This window comes from Osmia bicornis, unplaced genomic scaffold, assembly GCF_907164935.1.
Source record: "Osmia bicornis bicornis unplaced genomic scaffold, iOsmBic2.1, whole genome shotgun sequence".
NCBI lineage: Eukaryota > Metazoa > Arthropoda > Insecta > Hymenoptera > Megachilidae > Osmia > Osmia bicornis.
Window position 1 is genome coordinate 344,487 of NW_025791096.1, and position 16,719 is coordinate 361,205.

The window sequence follows — 16,719 nt, forward strand, 5'->3', positions numbered from 1 at the left end:
TTCTTCAAACACGAAACATCAATTCTAGTTTTCTGTAAATTTTAGATTTTGATAAATTTTGAATTTTATTACATTTAAATTTCCTTACATCAATTAAATTAAATTCAATTAAAATCGCATTAACATGACGCGCGATCCCCAATCAGTGACCTCTAATCTCGGACGCATTACGCTCGCGTCTCGGCTCTCTGCCGGATTCCGACCCGCGGCTTCTTCTTTGATCCCCTCTCTCGCGCTCGCTCTTCACAGCATCCCGAGCTCGATCTTTCCCTCTCACTGTACCTGCCGGGCAGTGAATCGAGACCTGCCGGCCTGAACCTTCCTCTCGCTGGCCGACTCTCGGCGAACCGCGACCCTTCTACTCTTCCCCTTAGGTTCTCTGATTGGATCCGCACTATACGTAGCGTTCCGCTCACGGTGCCCTTACACACATGTAGTGTAGAATTGAATGAACTGAATGGATGGATGAATGCATGTGACAACGACACGAGCGTTCCGAGCGCTACCGCGTGCTTTCGCATGAGCATTCCTTCGTTCGAAAAATTTTTCGCGTCCTCTCCCACTGTCCTGCCCGGAATTCGCCCATCGAGAGATTTAGCTCACCCAAATGTGTGTTGCGGTCGATGGTGCCAGGCAACCCAAGACTTCCTTTCGCTCGCCATCATGCGTGCATTCCTCAATGCGCGTAACCAATTCCAGGCCCGAAATCCGCCCATCGAGCGGCTTAGCTCACCCAAATGTGTGAAGCGGTCGCTGGTGTCCAGGCAGCTCGGGCTCTCCTTTCTCTCGCATTCATGCGAGCACACCTTGGTTTTCGCGACCTCTCCCAGGCTGAGATCCGCCCATGGAGAGGCTTTGCTCACCCAAATGTGTGTTGCAATGATTCTGCAAGGATAATGCACAGTTCCGGCGGTGTGTACGCACAGCGGCTGTAGAGTGTCCACCAACGCACTCTATACCTTCTGTGGCTAAATGAAATCACCGTCGGTCGAAATAGTCTGCCTTATAAACGGAGGTGCGCTGGGGCTTACCCGTGACGTTCTTGGACGACTGAACGCCTTTAGTTCGTCCGAGTCGGTCGATGTGTAAGCAACATCGTGGCTACACAGAATGCTCTCCATTAAAGCCCTCTGGGATTGCCGGAGGTATCTGTGGCCGATACGGAGCAAGTTTTTAGCGGGTATTGTGGTACTGTAACGATCCAACTCAGAGAAACTTGTTTTGGTATGTACCTTTGAGTCCCACACTGCCCGAGACCCCTCCTAACCCGACGGGTTCCTCACTTACGTAAATGTATTTTTGTCCTGTTCTCTTTGTTGTTATAAAAAAAAAGTTAGGTTAGGTTAGGTTAGGTTAGGTTAGGTTAGGTTAGGTTCCACGGACCACGTGGGACGCGACGACGCCGCAGGGATCCGCCGCCGTAAGAGGTGCGGGGGGCCGATAGCGGCTTTCGGTATTTGCCCCCCCGGCGCGACGGATGCGGGACGGGGTAGTGTAACGGGAGGGCCCGCGTGTCCTCCCGCTTCCTGGGAGAAATATTTTTACGGAGGTGTTCCTTGGGGGGGGGGGGGGTGGCGGTGTCCCCTCCCGCCCCGGACTAAATGAGCCCGGACCCCGGTCGGACCCAGGGGCGGGCGGGTGGGGACCCCGTTCCAAATCGGGGGCCCCGCTGGGAGGCCGGGTGACTCCGGGCGTAGAGTGGCGTCTCCCTCCCACGCTGGAAGTGGCGCTGGCCCGCAGGGGGGGGGTGCAGCGGAGCCGAGGAGTCCCCCTGGAGGGTGTGGCGGCCACTGTTCACTGCAGCCCACATGGAGGACGACTCGGCGGGCCGCAGGCGCCCTGTTTGGGCTGCCATGCACGCGGACCCGGGGTGTAGCCGGTACCGGAAGCCGACGGAGCGAAGGACAGCGCCCGATCTTCCTCGCGGGCGGGCAGGGGGTTGCTCCTCCCCGTAGCCTGTGGGGAGATCGAGGCGCGGGGACTGCAGACGGTACGGGCTGGGGGGGCCCGGCCGCCATTGCACGCAGTTCCCCCGCGATGGAGCCGGCACCGGGTGCGACCCCTGGTGCTGCTAGGGGAGTTGTTACATCCCCGGTGAGGGGCGCTTTCAGCGCACGGCGGGGGAGGCTCCGGAGTTATAGTAATCAGGTCCCGGAGCCTCGCCATACGCCAGAGGAGTCGCCGGGAGGTTTTGGTCAGTAGGAATCTGACACTCCCCCGCTGCCCTCCCCTAGGGGTGGCGGTGGGTCTTATGTAGATTTCCCCACGAAAAAAAAAGAATGGTTAGGTTTCCGCTCGACACGTCGAGAGCGGAGCGTTATTTCGTGGTCGCTCCGTGGTCAGATTTTCACCGCGGTGGATAGCGGCTTAGTTATTCGCGTTTTTTGTAAAATCATTTTTATTATGTGTTTGGAAGTGCTATTGTGTCGTTTTTTCATTAAATATTGTGTTAATTTATTGTTAAATAACGAAAACGTGATGGCGTGTTACGCGGCATTTCGACGTCGTGTTTCCGGTGTTCGGGTAGTTAATTATCAACATTGGACATTATTAAGGCTAATTTTCGGTAAATTGGAAACGATTCGCAGTGAAATTCCGCGCTTTTTGGAGCTACAGCTCCAAACCTACGCATCTGATCAAAAAATGTCATACAACATAAATAGTAGGAAATTCAATTTCGTGCAAAAAGGTCTGTTAAGGGCACAGACTCCTTGTGCCATGACCTGTATGCGTGCACTTACACAATCAACGGAAAGCATGCACGTATACGCCATGTGTGAGAGAGACCCTTGATTTCGTAGATTCCATTTTTCGTCTGGATAATTGCATAAATGAAATTTTCGCGGGTACACCACACACGGGTAGACTTCGGTACAGGTCGGTCAGGTCCGCTTTAACGCTAATAAACACCATACGTTGAGAAAAATTGAATTTTCGAAACTGTACGATTGAGGCAGACGCTGTTGTAAGCAAACAACATGGCTGCCGAATGCTGTGTTCGGCTACATTTTAGCGAATGTTGGACGATTTAATCGTTTTTTTACTGATAACAGAGCTGACTAACTTTCCTGAACTAGCACAATACTAATTGAAATTCGATTTTCACAATTTATCACTTCTGGAAGACGTAAAATTGAATCTACGATTTGCACGCATCAGACATCAAATAGACATATGAATAGTCACTGATTCTCCGTCAGAGGCATTGATGGTATATTTGACCACGTTATCATCAGGGTCGATAAAAACACAAATCAGTCTATAAATGTAAATTCGATAAATCAGACGATAAATGTAAGGCATAGTTGCCGTAACGTATTAAGACTTCTGTCACGGTGTTGCCACATCTGTTACAATTGTAACAGGCTCGAGCCGATTTTGATTCCTGCCAGACATAGAAAGAATAGTGCGCTCGAGAGAAAGAGATCCGAGAATGAAACAATACATATCTAATGTGTGCAACCATAAAACTTTTTTATTCATATTTATAATCATGTTTTTTTATCAATGTAATTGCAGATAGAATACTTGAAATGATATGCCAGAAAAATGAATTATAAAACTTGCACCATATACAGTGAAAACTTGATAAATGTAACTATTGCCGGTCCACTTCGCCACTGTTATGGAATAGGAGGATCATTTTTCGAATTTAATTGTCTAGTCAATAAACACTGACTAGAAACAGTTAGTAGCTAAAGACGAAAGAGAAACTGAAACCGGGATTTATTGCCTTCATTTAAATGCCCCATGTCAATGTGACCATACTAATGCACAGAATAAAGTTTTTTATTTTGTACTTTTTATTAATAAAAATTTCACTATCATGTGGAGAAGATTTTTCTGATTAAAATGCAGCTAAACACAATATAAATTGGTCAACATTTAGTAGCATAATATTGGGTTAAATGTTGTGCTTGCGAGTATTTCTCTCTTTGTTTATCCTTCTTGCGCTATCCTTTTCTAATGTTCGGAAACATCAAAGAACGACGGATTCATGGTGCTGGTAGAGGTAGAATGAATGAAATAATACACATACGTTAAGTACGCGACCATAAGACTTATAGGAATGAAAATTACCTGACATAATAATTTCAAGAAGGGAATAAGAAATAAAGAAATGAATAATGAATTTTAATATAATTCTGTCACGCTTAGCCTGTGACACCCTGTATATGCAGTACAATTATATTAAAATTCATTATTATATTTCAGATGAAAAACATTTCAATAATACGTGGCTGGAGTGGCTGTCATGGTAACCGACGATGTAGACGTCGCGGAGAAAGAAGAGGCATTGTTTATATTTATTGATTATATTTTCAATCAATAAATATTGTATATTATAGATCAATTTACATGTTCCTATAAGTTTTATAGTCGCGAACGTTATGTGTATTACAGAGTCTCATCGAATCTGTCGTAGCGTGTGACTATATTTCCGCCGATCGGCCCTACGTTGTTTCATTCATGATACTCCTTCTCTTTCTTTCGTGCTCTCCTTTTCTATGTCCGCCAGGAATCAAAATCTCGCTCGGCTCAAGCAAATTCATTTTGCTAGATGGTCACAGATGCGGCAACACCGCGTTAGAACTCTCAAATGATGTGATTTGGCAACTATACCACCTCACTTTCGTTTCTTATTCTGCATAATGACGTTAGATGTCACACCGTCAAATGTCGAATTTCTCAATTATGTATTTTCACGATTGCCCGATTCTTTCTAATGGCGCTTACATCGATTCGGAGGAGGCGTAGAAGGAGTCCGTAACCTTAACATTTTGCGATAGCTCGCACCGTTTCCGAGATATTTGCAGATTTACCTCAAGGAAAGGGGCGTCACGCACATATTCCGAGATATTTCTTCTTCTTCTTGTTCTTCTTCTGCACAGCTGCGCTGGAAGTGGCACTTACAGCTCGGAATAGTGAATACAGCTTAGAATAGTGCAGAGTTACCTTAAAGAAAGGGGCCACAGTGTTTCGCCATCCTTATGATGTTGGTGCGGCTTCGGAACTTCTAATATCTCGATATATCTCGAAAACTACGCATCTGAAAAAATGTCATAGAACATAAATAGTAGGAAATTTAATTTCCTACAACAAAGCTCTCCTTACATTTTGCCATAGCTCGCACTGTTTCCGAGATATTTGCAGATTTACCTCAAGGAAAGGGTCGTCACGCACATATTCCGAGATATTTCAACTACTTCTTGTTCTTCTTCTGCACAGCTGCGCTGGAAGTGGCATTTACAGCTCGGAATAGTGAATACAGCTTAGAATAGTGCAGAGTTACCTCAAAGAAAGGGGCCACAGTGTTTCTTCTTCCTTATAATGTTGGTGCGGCTTCGGAACTTTTAAATATCTCGGTATATATGATCAAAAAATGTCAATGGATGATAAATAGTAGGAAATTTAATTTCCTACAAATTTTATTCGGGTTGATTCATTTGATTTCATTTATTTTTCCTTGTTGTTTGTAATTTGTAATTTATATGTAATTTTATATTTATTTCATTCCAACCCTATTACAAACGTATGATTCATATTTATATATAATAAATAACCGTAGTATTGATTTTACTAATTGATTTATCCTCCATCTTGATCTGTCCGAAGCTTGATTTGATGTTCGTGTGCTTTATACCTTCGTGAAAGTACTGTATATCAGACTTATCTTTGATGATAAGTTTGATGGTAAGTATGGATTCCTAGGATTGCGCGGCTTACACGATGGATGGTTTTGCCAGTCGATAACTGTCTGTACCGGGGTAACTGGCTGCGCGGCAGATAATTGGTCTGTGGATAACCGTTACGGAAACCGTTACGGAGCGAGCGGCCGAGTATTATGTGATGGATGGAATATTTGCGGTTGGTAATATCTCTGGTGCTGCGGTTGGTTACCGACTAGGGATAGCTTTACGGCTTATCTTCGGGCAGTATTGCATGCTTTACTTATTACGATGCGTTTTGCTATCGTTATCTTTCGTAGGTACCTTACTTCTGGTTTTCATCGCGGTGATTTATTGAAAGTTGTTGAAGTATTTTCGCTTTTATTTCTGCTTTTCGCTTTTAATTTCATGATTTGGTGGTTAATTTGATGGTCGATAATCATTATGGTATGAACTAGGGAATTCGAACACTAGATATCTATGTTCTTTATGGCATTATGGTCGCGCTCTTTATTTTACTTCGCCCGGTTTCCTATCTTAGTTGACGTTGACATGGTCATCGGTCATCTATCATGTGATGTGATACGAAGTGTTAAGTGATAAGTGTCAATTGAACTGAATTAATTAATTAATTGAATTGAATTTATTGTAATTATTGAATTTTGAATTTTCTAATTTAAATTTTGTATTTATTCGTGCGGATGTGATTGCTGTGACAGTGCGCGTACTAATGTGTTACGCTCGGAGGTATTGTATTGTAGTGTAATTGCAGTGTATTTGTTAATGTGGTATCATTAGCTCCGTTTTGTGCATTTTATGCATTCGGTGCATTTACATTACTTACTATTATATATTATATATTATATGCTGTATTATGTTATATTGTATTATGTTGAAATATTGTATTATAGTATTGTTATTGTATTGTATTGGTTATATCTGTGGTTATATCTGTGATGATTGTATATGCGATTATATTTGCGGTTATATTTATTTGACTTAGTTTAATGGGTCTTGTATTATGGAATTTAGAAGAGTCTATCTGCATTGGATGGAATTAATGAGTTTATATCATATACGTATATTGCGTTTATCATCCCTTTGCATATTTTAAGGGTGGTTTTGATTCTGATTCTGGTTTCTTGTTTCTTAGTTCTTAGCTCCTTAGTTCTCTTGTAGTATCATGCATTGTTTCTAAGCTTTCGGGGTTGTTTGGGTTCCCAGGCATTGTCAATTAATTGTGGACTATAAGATATATCATATATCCTTTAGCAATTTAGATATGATGACGTTGTAACGACATTGTATTGGTTTATTGGTTTATGTTCGCCGTTCACTATTCATTATCCTTCATTCTTTTCTTATTTATTCTTGGTCACTTGACATGTTTCGTGACTTCTTCTTCAATTGAGTGTTACGTTTTACGTTCCATGTTCCTACAATATTATTCACTGCTCTTTTGTAGCTCTTCGTACCCCCCCCCCCCCCCCTCAGGATACTGTTTTGCATACTATGTTTAATTCAATTCTAGTGCAGCTGTGACAGTTGTGAATCTGTGTATTTTGAATACTTACGGTACTTTATGCAATCTTTTGTACATTAATTACCCTTTCTTAATTACAATTCTGATTCTGATTTTGATTCTGATTTGGAAAGTGTTAGTTCAGTATTGGTTAGTGCGGCTGGTGCTCAGTGAGGCATACGCTGCGGTAGTCCGTCCTGCATGATACAATGTCTTTATGGTTTTCTATACATACATATATGCGTTATGGTTCCTTAAATTCTTTGAATTTCTTGACCGTGGATCTCGTACGACTTTCTTATAGGAGTGTCTGGCTTGGTTTAGCACCTATATGCCTTTTCTATTAATTGGTATTAAAGGGGGTTTAATGGAACTGCATCATTTAAACTGACTATGGTATGAGGAGTTTAATTAATTATCTACATCGGTATACTTATTAAATTGATTATATTTGGAGTGTTTTCGTTACATATTACATATACACATATGTTCATAGTAATTTTGATCTATTGTAGTGTAGTTTAGTTTCTTGTACCATTATATTATGATTTAGTAGTAATATGGTTGTATGTGGGGTTATTATTGATTGTTTATTATTGATTAGTTTTCACCACGCGCTGTATTGCATCGACTTACCTGTATCAGTATTAATATTAATACCATACTTATCGGAGCGGTATTATAATCCAGTAACAATCTAATCTACTCAATTTATAACTATTTGAACTTGTTTGATCTGCCTTATGGTTTATGCCGATTTAGGTCTCATGTGCTCCCCATATTATATCAGATGGGTATTCTCTTCTCCTGTTATCCGTTAATTACACTCTACCTCCACTTCCATTGGCTGGCGCTAGGGCTTTCTGCAAATAGACTAGGATTATGTTGCATTTTACATTTAATACTATGGTTAATTTCTGATGATAACAGTTCTGTCTCTTCCTATTATTCTCATTATGAGGTATATGTTGCTACTTATCTTTATTGATGATTTGCTCGCAATAATTTCTAATTGTTTTTTATTGCCTTCATTTGATCATTGATTGTACTCCATCATGTTTGCTTGCCAACCACGTTGAGGTTGTGGTCGCGTAAATGTTCCTGCAAGTAAATTTAAGTAACTTAATAGTTTCAATGAATGGTTTCAATTATTAGTATTACATTACGCTCACCTATTTATTTCCTTCCCAGCTTACTTTCTGGTTATACCCTATATTCTATATTTTATACTGTACCTTATTTACCTTTACCTCTGATAATAATTAGTAGCATTCTATGTTATGTTATGTTTGCGTCTCTTCTCTCATGGCTGGCTTGCTATTTGCTATCTGTCTGGCGACTTTATTTTACATCACGGTTCACATCCTTGGTTTATTTCATTTCAAATTTATGGTTTATCTTGAGTTTAATTTTATGTGATTATATTGTGCGCTAGTGTTGAATGTTAAATATTCCTCTTCTGCGATTTGGCTGCTCGGCTGTATGCATGTATGTTTGACGTTTAAGTTTTGGAGGTTTTGTTGGTCATTTGCTTATGTCCAGTTCACATATGCTCGCTTGCCTGCTTGCGTGCAATACTACTTATGTTTACTTCACAGTTTCTCACGTTCTCATATTGCTTACTGTTTCTTTTACTGTTAACTACTCATTAACTGCTCTATTGCATTAGATGCATTAGATGCATATATATATATTTATTTCCCGTTGTATTTGTGATTTGATTTAACCAGTTTTAGTATGTTTGGTATGTTTAGTATGCTTATTATGACAGCTGTTCCTCTATTCTATTCATGGGCTTCATGTGTTTATTAATTCCTATTCATTATTCATTATTTATTTATTCATTCACTCATTCATTTATTCATTTATTTATTCATGTATTCTTTACTCATTATTTATTCAGTATTTATCGTTGCATATTTGGGGCATTCGAAGCGCTACTCGAAGCGCTATGCTTGTCATGAGCGTGTGTGTATGTGTGTAAAGTATGTATGGGACAGGTCATCGAGGATTGCAGCCTACCAAGATGTGGCACAGTCAACCGGGGAAAGGACTCGCCCCGGGCCCTGGCTGTGCTGAAGAGCAAGCCCTGTTAAAACAGGTGAACACATGGCGCGACCACCCGTTGAGCAGGAGCTCCGGTTCCTGGTCGTGGCCGAAGAAAAATGGCCTGTCCTCGTGGAAGGTCAGGTGGGCGTGATGACTGCAAGGATAAGCCACATCATCATTATCAACCAACCATGGTGGACGAAGATGGACACGGTCAGCCGTGGAGATACGATGTCCCGGTTCCTGGCCGTGTCGAAGAGCAAGCTCCTGCCCTGGCAGGTGAACACATGGCGCGACAACCCGGAATGGGCTTACTTCGGTTCCTGGTCGTGGCCGAAGAAAAATCCTGTGCCTTACCGTACAGGTTGAAAATGTCCTACCGCTGGATCGGAGGTGCAACGGCGTGGATCCGCAGATGCCCCATGTGCCTAGCGCATGGCGTTTTTGCGGGCGGCCGCAATAACGCGAAATGCGTTGAAGTGCCGAAGCGTCGTTGTGGCTATACGCTGGTATTCCTTTATGAATTCTAACGACTGAAAAGGGGCCGGCGGCCCACGTTAGGGGAGAGGTTTTAGTGGGTAGTATGTGCAGCCTCGGGAGTGCCCAGTCTGGGCTGCCCGTCTAGGTCGCCCCTTCAGGGCTGTGGCCTACTCTTGGGCTAAACTCAACCCTTAAGGGTTGGGTTGCCAGGTTGCCCCCTTCTGGCGTTGCCTCTTTGGGTTTGCCCTCACCTCACGGGCGCCAGGCTCACCCCTTCAGGGCGGACATGAGTCCCACACTGCCCGGGTCCCCTCTAGCCGAATAGACGAAAAGGGGAACCAACCCGCGCGTGTGCAAACGCATTTCCTCTTCCAACTGAACCAAAAAAAAAAAAAAAGGTTTCAGGGGTACCCACGGACCTGGCCAAGTGTACTGGCTGGACGCGGAGGTGGTACCTCCGACGTGGCGCGTCCCCAGGTGGCGGATAGGGGAATGCTCGCCATGCACTTTTCGGAGTGCATGGAGGGTAGGAGTGAAATAAAATAGCTTCCGCGGACCAAACACCAAGGGAAGGAAAACCCATCAAAACCACCCCTGCGACTGGGGGATAGAATACAGACACGGTAACCCCTGCCTGTCGTACAATGCGACTGAGAGGGGGGCGTTTGCTGCAGTCGAAGTAGCCTCGCAGATGACCCGGGGCGATGCCGGTGGGATCTACGGATCCTGGCAGGGCCTCCCTTGCCGGTAAGGCCTGGGTCGGAGAGGCGAAAAGGTGGCTGCACGGTCGTTCAGTTCTCCAGGGGCCAGGCTGCGTGGCGGTCGGGTGCGGGTAGCGTAACCGGAGTGCCCAAGCTATTACACCGTAACCCAGTGGTCACGTTTCGCTGGAACGGGGGGCTTGCCTTCATTGGCCGGCACGCGAGGATGACAACCGCTATAAAAAATCTCTAGCCCCAAGCTGCGGTACGCGGTGATGAGGGCCACCTTGAGTCATCGCCAGGGGTGACTGATGGGTGCATCAGTCTCTAGCGGCCAACCCCGGGGTATCTGGCGACCCCCCGGGTGTACTAGCCTTACCCGGGTAAGGCGGCTCTGCCCGGGTGGACCCACAGACCGACCGAACTCGTGGGAACACTATGGATGACTTGAAACTAAAAACGCCAACAACAACAACAAACACTGGACGGGACGTACCGACGACGACTGCGGCTGTTCAACACGACGCGAGACGGGAAACGGGCGCGGAGGATATGGCGCAGCCCAGCACTAGCAGGGTAACGGATGCGCGCCGCCTATCCGTCCGATTAACTAGGGCGGATGTGGAGTGGCCTACCCTGAGGCCGGTACGAGGAGGGGCCGGAGTTTCCCCGGCGGCCTCTGATGCCCCCGCATCCAGAGAGAGTGAGGTGGACTTGGACTCGGACGAGTCACTCTCCTCGGCAGTATCTCTGGAGGCACGGCGCACGAGCAAGAGGTGTCGCCCGCCGACCACGGGCCAGTACGTGTGGCTCGCGGCGGCTAAGCAGAGAGTCCTGGATGTCCAGCGCCGGGAACTTGACCTGCTGGAGGGGAGGAGGGTGCTCGATCCTAACGAGGACCCTATACAACCGAGTCGGGGTAGCAGGTCCCTCCCGGACCCTGAGGACCTGGCGGAGGAGTCAAGTCCCCACGCGCGACCTTATTGCGCAGTCCTTGGAGTTTGTCAGCGACATCTTCGAGGTCGCGGGCGTCTCCAAGGGGCTGAAAGGGCCATTTGTTCGCAAGCTGAGGATGGCCTCCGGTACCTTAAGGCCATCCACACGGAAGCGGGAATCAGGGCTGCTCCTGCCAGGGCCGATAAAGAGGTGAAGGAGCTTCGCGAACAGCTGAAGCTGCGGGAGGAACAAGTGGCTGCCCAGGAGGCCAAAATCAACATCCTGCAAAATAGCCTGGCAGACATTACGTACAGGGTCGCTGCCACAGAGGTGCCGGCGCCCAAAAGATCGGCGAGGCCCGGCTCGCCGTTGTCTGGCGAAGAGGCGGGCAGGAAAGGAGGAAGGACGCAGTCGAAGCTTTCGACTTACCGTCTTGCCCGCCTGAATGTCCCGTGGTGTAAGTCCCAATCCCAGCTGCTGCACCTGGAAAAGAGGAGGGGAAGGTTGGTGGCCTCGAGCCCGACCTGATGAGGGGATTTGCGGCTCTCCTCGAAAAGGGCCTGTCGGGGCTCCGTGCGGAGTTCAAAGCCGCTATTACAGCCGTCCAGCCCCCGCCTAAGAGGGCGGAGCATGTTAAGGGCGGAGCTGCGGCTGCGACCATCCCCACTGCATCTAGGAAGGAAGCTGAGAGGCGGGTGCGGAATAGGACCCTGCCTGCCACGGAGCAGTTGCCGAGGCCCTCCTCAGCACCCGACCAACCGGCATCATTTGTGGAGACTAGAATGGCCCGGATTGTCGAAGAACATCGGAGGACGGCGGATGGGACCTGGGTGACGGTGGTCGGCCGCCGCGCTAAAGCTGCAGAGATGAAGGCGGCAGCGGCAAAGGCCCCTCCCTCCCAGAGCTCCAAGGTGGTTGCCCAGAAGGGGCAGAAGAGAGGGGCGGCACGGCGGTTAAGGGGCAAGGGGCCCAACCTGCCAGGCAGAAGGCACCCCGCCCTCCTCGTACTGCGGCGGTCACCATCAACCTAGCTGCCGAGGCTAAGGTCTCATACGCCGAGGCCATGCTCATGGCCCGGGAGCGGGTCAAGTTGGAGGAGCTGGGCATCACGGCGTTGATGCCCAGAAGAGCTCGGACCGGTGGCATGGTCCTCGAGTTACCTGGGGAGGACAGGACGGAGAAAGCTGCCAAGTTGGCTGACCGACTCCGCCAGGTGTTCAGTGGCACCGAGGTGAGGGTTGCCCGCCCCATAAAAATGGGCGAGGTTAGGGTGACCGGTCTCGACGACTCGGTCACACCGGCGGAGGTGGCGGCCGCATTGGCCGCTGCGGGGGTTGCTCCGCTGAAGAAATTAAAATGGGGGAGATTCGCACCTCCCCCAAAGGATGGGGACTGTCTGGGCGAGATGCCCTCTAGCGGCACTCAAAAAGTTATCCACCTCTGGGAGGGTTCTGGTCGGGTGGTCCTCGGCCAGAATACAGGCGCTACCACCGCGGCCATTGCAGTGCTATCGCTGCCTGGAAAGAGGGCATGTTAGGCAGCGATGCACCTGCGAAGCTGATAGGTCCGACCGCTGCTATGCGTGCGGAGAGTGGGGCCACGTGGCCAGCAAGTGTAGCGCCACCCCGCGGTGCCCCCCTCTGTGCGGACCTGGGGCGGCCCGCGGGGCATCGATTGGGGGCAAAAGGTTGTGCCCCCCTCCTCCTCCCAGAGGAAGAAGAAGAGTGCCGTTGAAGGGGCAAGAACAGCCCCAAGGAACAGGCATCAAGGACCAAGCCTGCGGAGTCGAAGAACGGGGGCAAGAAAAATCCCCCTGCCAAGTCGGCGAGTAAAAATGCCGCGGAGGCGGCTCGTTATTAAATATTTTACGATATTATAATAGAATTTGATCTGTTTTGTATTTATACAATTAAATTAACAAATTTTAAAATAATATAAATTAAATAATATAAATAGAATTAAAATATTAAATATTTATTCAGAATAATATGAATTAAATATTATTAATATTTATTTAAATACAATATTAATTAAATAGTATTAGGGAGTTCCGTTGTGGCAACGGTCGTGGTGCGAACGTGGGCTTAGCCAGACAGTGCGAATAAAGAGTGAGAAAGCCGTATAAGTGAAGAAATAAAGTATAAAGACAGCAGGAGGGTGAGCGGGAAGGGAAAAGATAGTGTGAAGGTGTAGGAAGAAAACAATTTTGAGAGAAAGGAGAGGAAATTAGACGATAAGAAAGTGAAGTGTTTGGAGGTTAGAACCCAGAAAGGATAGAAAAGAGCGGCAAGCAGAGAGGAGAGGCCGAAAGTAGTGACATCTGGGGAGAGAGGGCGGTGGCCACAGGAACAAAGGGATGGCCGTAAGAAGAAGAAGGAGCAAGAGAAGAGGAAGGGAACACAGAGAATGAAAAAAGGCAGGCCCTCCAATATAGGAGGGCCTGAGAAGGGAAAGAAAGCAAAGCTTGGGAAGTATGTCAAACTTAGAGGAATGTGGAAAAGGAAAAAGAGGAAGGAAATGAAGAGGTACTCCCGAAAGAAAAAGAGGACGAAGAGAGAAGGCAAACAAATGATTGGATGTTTAGAGAAGGTAGCTTGACGGGGAGGTCACCGGAGAAGAAAAAAGAAAGAAGAGAAGGCGAAGGAGGAGTAGGGGAAATAAAAGATTTTTAGGAAAAGATTTGGAGAGGGAAGATGGGAAGGGTGGAGGCAATATGAGGGCCTTGGGAAATGAAATAAGAGGAGAAATGGAGAAAACTAAAGAAGATACGATGAGAAGAGAGGTCATGTGGGCGGAGCAAAATAGAGAAATGGAAGGGAAGATAGAAATTTTGATAAAAAAGATTGGGGAATTAGAAAAGAGAGGAGAAAGGGGGCAAGATGTAATGAATAGAACAGAAAGTGCATAAAACGGTGCAGGAGTCCATAGAAAAAGAAAAGAAGAGCTAGGAGGTGAGAAGGTCAATGAGAAGATCATTGAGCTAGAAAAGAAATGGGAGAAGAAAGAGAGAGACGAGAGGAAGAAAACATAACAATCCAGAGGAACGAAAGTGAGAGAAGAGGGGGTGAAGAGAAGGCGGAGGAGATACTAAAGATAATTGGGTGGAGGACGCAATAGAAGAAGCGAAGAGGTAGGCGGGGTGGAAAAAGGGAAATACGCTAGCATGATACTTGTAAAAATAAAGTCGAGCGAGCTGACAAGGAGAATAATGGAAAATAAAAGAGGCTAAAAGGGCGGGAAGAAAGGATAGAAGATGACTTACGTGGGCGGAGAGGAAAGACCCGATGGACATTACGAAAAATCGGAAGAGAAGAAAGAGAGAAAGGAAAATACGTGGGGTAGACCACGGGAAAATAAGAATAGAGGGGAAATGGGTGGGATGGATGACCAAAAAGGAGCGCTGGTAGACTGGGAGGGAAACAGAGTGGAAGGCCTACCAAGAAGGAGGACAAAGGAAGGGGGAAGGGGAGAAGGGGATATAGGGGCGGAAGAAAGCTTCGAAATACCAAGCAAGCAAAAGAAAAGAGGAAGAAAGGAACAGCGGACGAGGGACGGAAAGAAGAGAGCGGAAGGAGGGACGAGAAGAAGGGAACAACAGATAGAAAACTAAGTAAAAGGACAGATGAGAAGAAAAACAAAGAAGAGGAGAAGGGGGAGTATGGGCAGTAGGATTCTGGAACTGTGCGGGAGTAAGAAACAAAGATGAAGATTTTTGGGAAACAATAAAGAAATGGGACGCGGTAATACTCATAGAGACATGGTTGGAGGAAAGGGGGTGGGAAAATATGAAGACAGGCTACCAAAAGGGTACAGGTGGGATGGTACAATTAGCGAGCAGACGGACCAAAAAAGGAAGAGCAATGGGAGGGATGCTAATGGGGTAAAAGAAGGATGATAGGGGAGGAAGGGGAGTTTAGAAAGGAGAAGAAAAGAGGGCATATTGGTGGCAGAATGCAAGGGGGGGAAAGAGAATTGGAGGCTGGTGGGGGTGTACGTAAACGGAGACATGGAAACAAAGATAGAGGAGCTGAAACCATGGCTAGGAGGAAATTGAGGGGGAAGGAAGGACGATAATTGGGGGGTGACTTCAATGCTGAGAACAGGAGAGGAAGGAAGGAGCGCAAGAAAAAGGTGGGAGGAGGAGGAGGGGGAAAAAGAGAAGAAGATCCAAGGACAAGAAGATCAACGGGGACGGAAAAAGATTGCTGGAAATTTTAAGGGAGACGGGCCTGGTCAATTGTGAATGGGAACGTAGAAGGGGATGAAGAGGGAGAATTTACCTACACAGGGGCCAGAGAAGACACGGTGATTGACTATGTGAGAGCGGAAGGAGTGGGGAGGGAAGGAATTGTATGCATGGAAGTGGGGACGTGTAGACTCAGACCACCGCCAGGGATGTAGTGAAACTGAGGGCGGGAGGTATACAAAGGACGAAAGCAAAAAAGGAAAGGAGAACAACACGAGAGGAACCTGGACCGGAAACAGGGGAGGAGAAAGGTCAGGGAAGAAACTAACCTGGAGGGGGAAGCAGGGACGGCAAAATTGAGAGGATATGGAAGCAATGATAGAGCAATCAAAAGAGGATTAGAAAAAAAAGAAGAGAAAAGGAGCAGAGGAGTAGACAAAGGAGTGTGGGAGTGAGGGAATGCAAGAAAAGGAAAACGGGAGCTTAGGGGAGTACTAAGGGAAGATGGAGGAAGGGGCGGACGGAGTGAGAAGCTACAGGAAAGCAAAGAGGGAATACAACAGTTTATGCAAAGATAAAAAGAGGGAGGAAAACAAGAGGTTCATAAAAGAGGTGGAGGAAGCCAGAACAGACAGAGAGGTATGGAGAATAGTGAACAGAGAAAGGAAGAAAAGAGAAAGGTTCACGCAAATATAAAGGACGACGAGTGGAAAATCCACTTTATGAACCTGTTAGGTGGGACAGAAGAAAAGTAGTGATGGGTGGCGAGAGAAAGCCAGAGGAGGAAGAAGAGGGGGCGCAAGAGGAAGAAATAAGCAGGGAGGAAATCAGAAGAGCGGTAGCAAAGCTGAAGGATGAGAAAGCAGTAGGCGGAGATGAATACCGAATGAGTATGGAAGTACGGAGGGGAGGAAGTATCGAAATGGATTTGGGAAACTTGCAACAGAGTATGGAAGGGAGAAGGGTGGCCAGAGGGATGGAAGGAGGATATAATTGCACCAATCAGAAAGAAAGGGAAAGGAAAACAAGCCAGTGACTACAGGGGAGTGACCCTAATGCCAACATTGTACAAGATATACGCGGCGGTGCTAACGGAGAGAATAAGGAAAGAGGTTGAAGACAAGGAATGATACCAGACAGCCAGACAGGATTCAGAAAAGGAATGGGAACCATGGA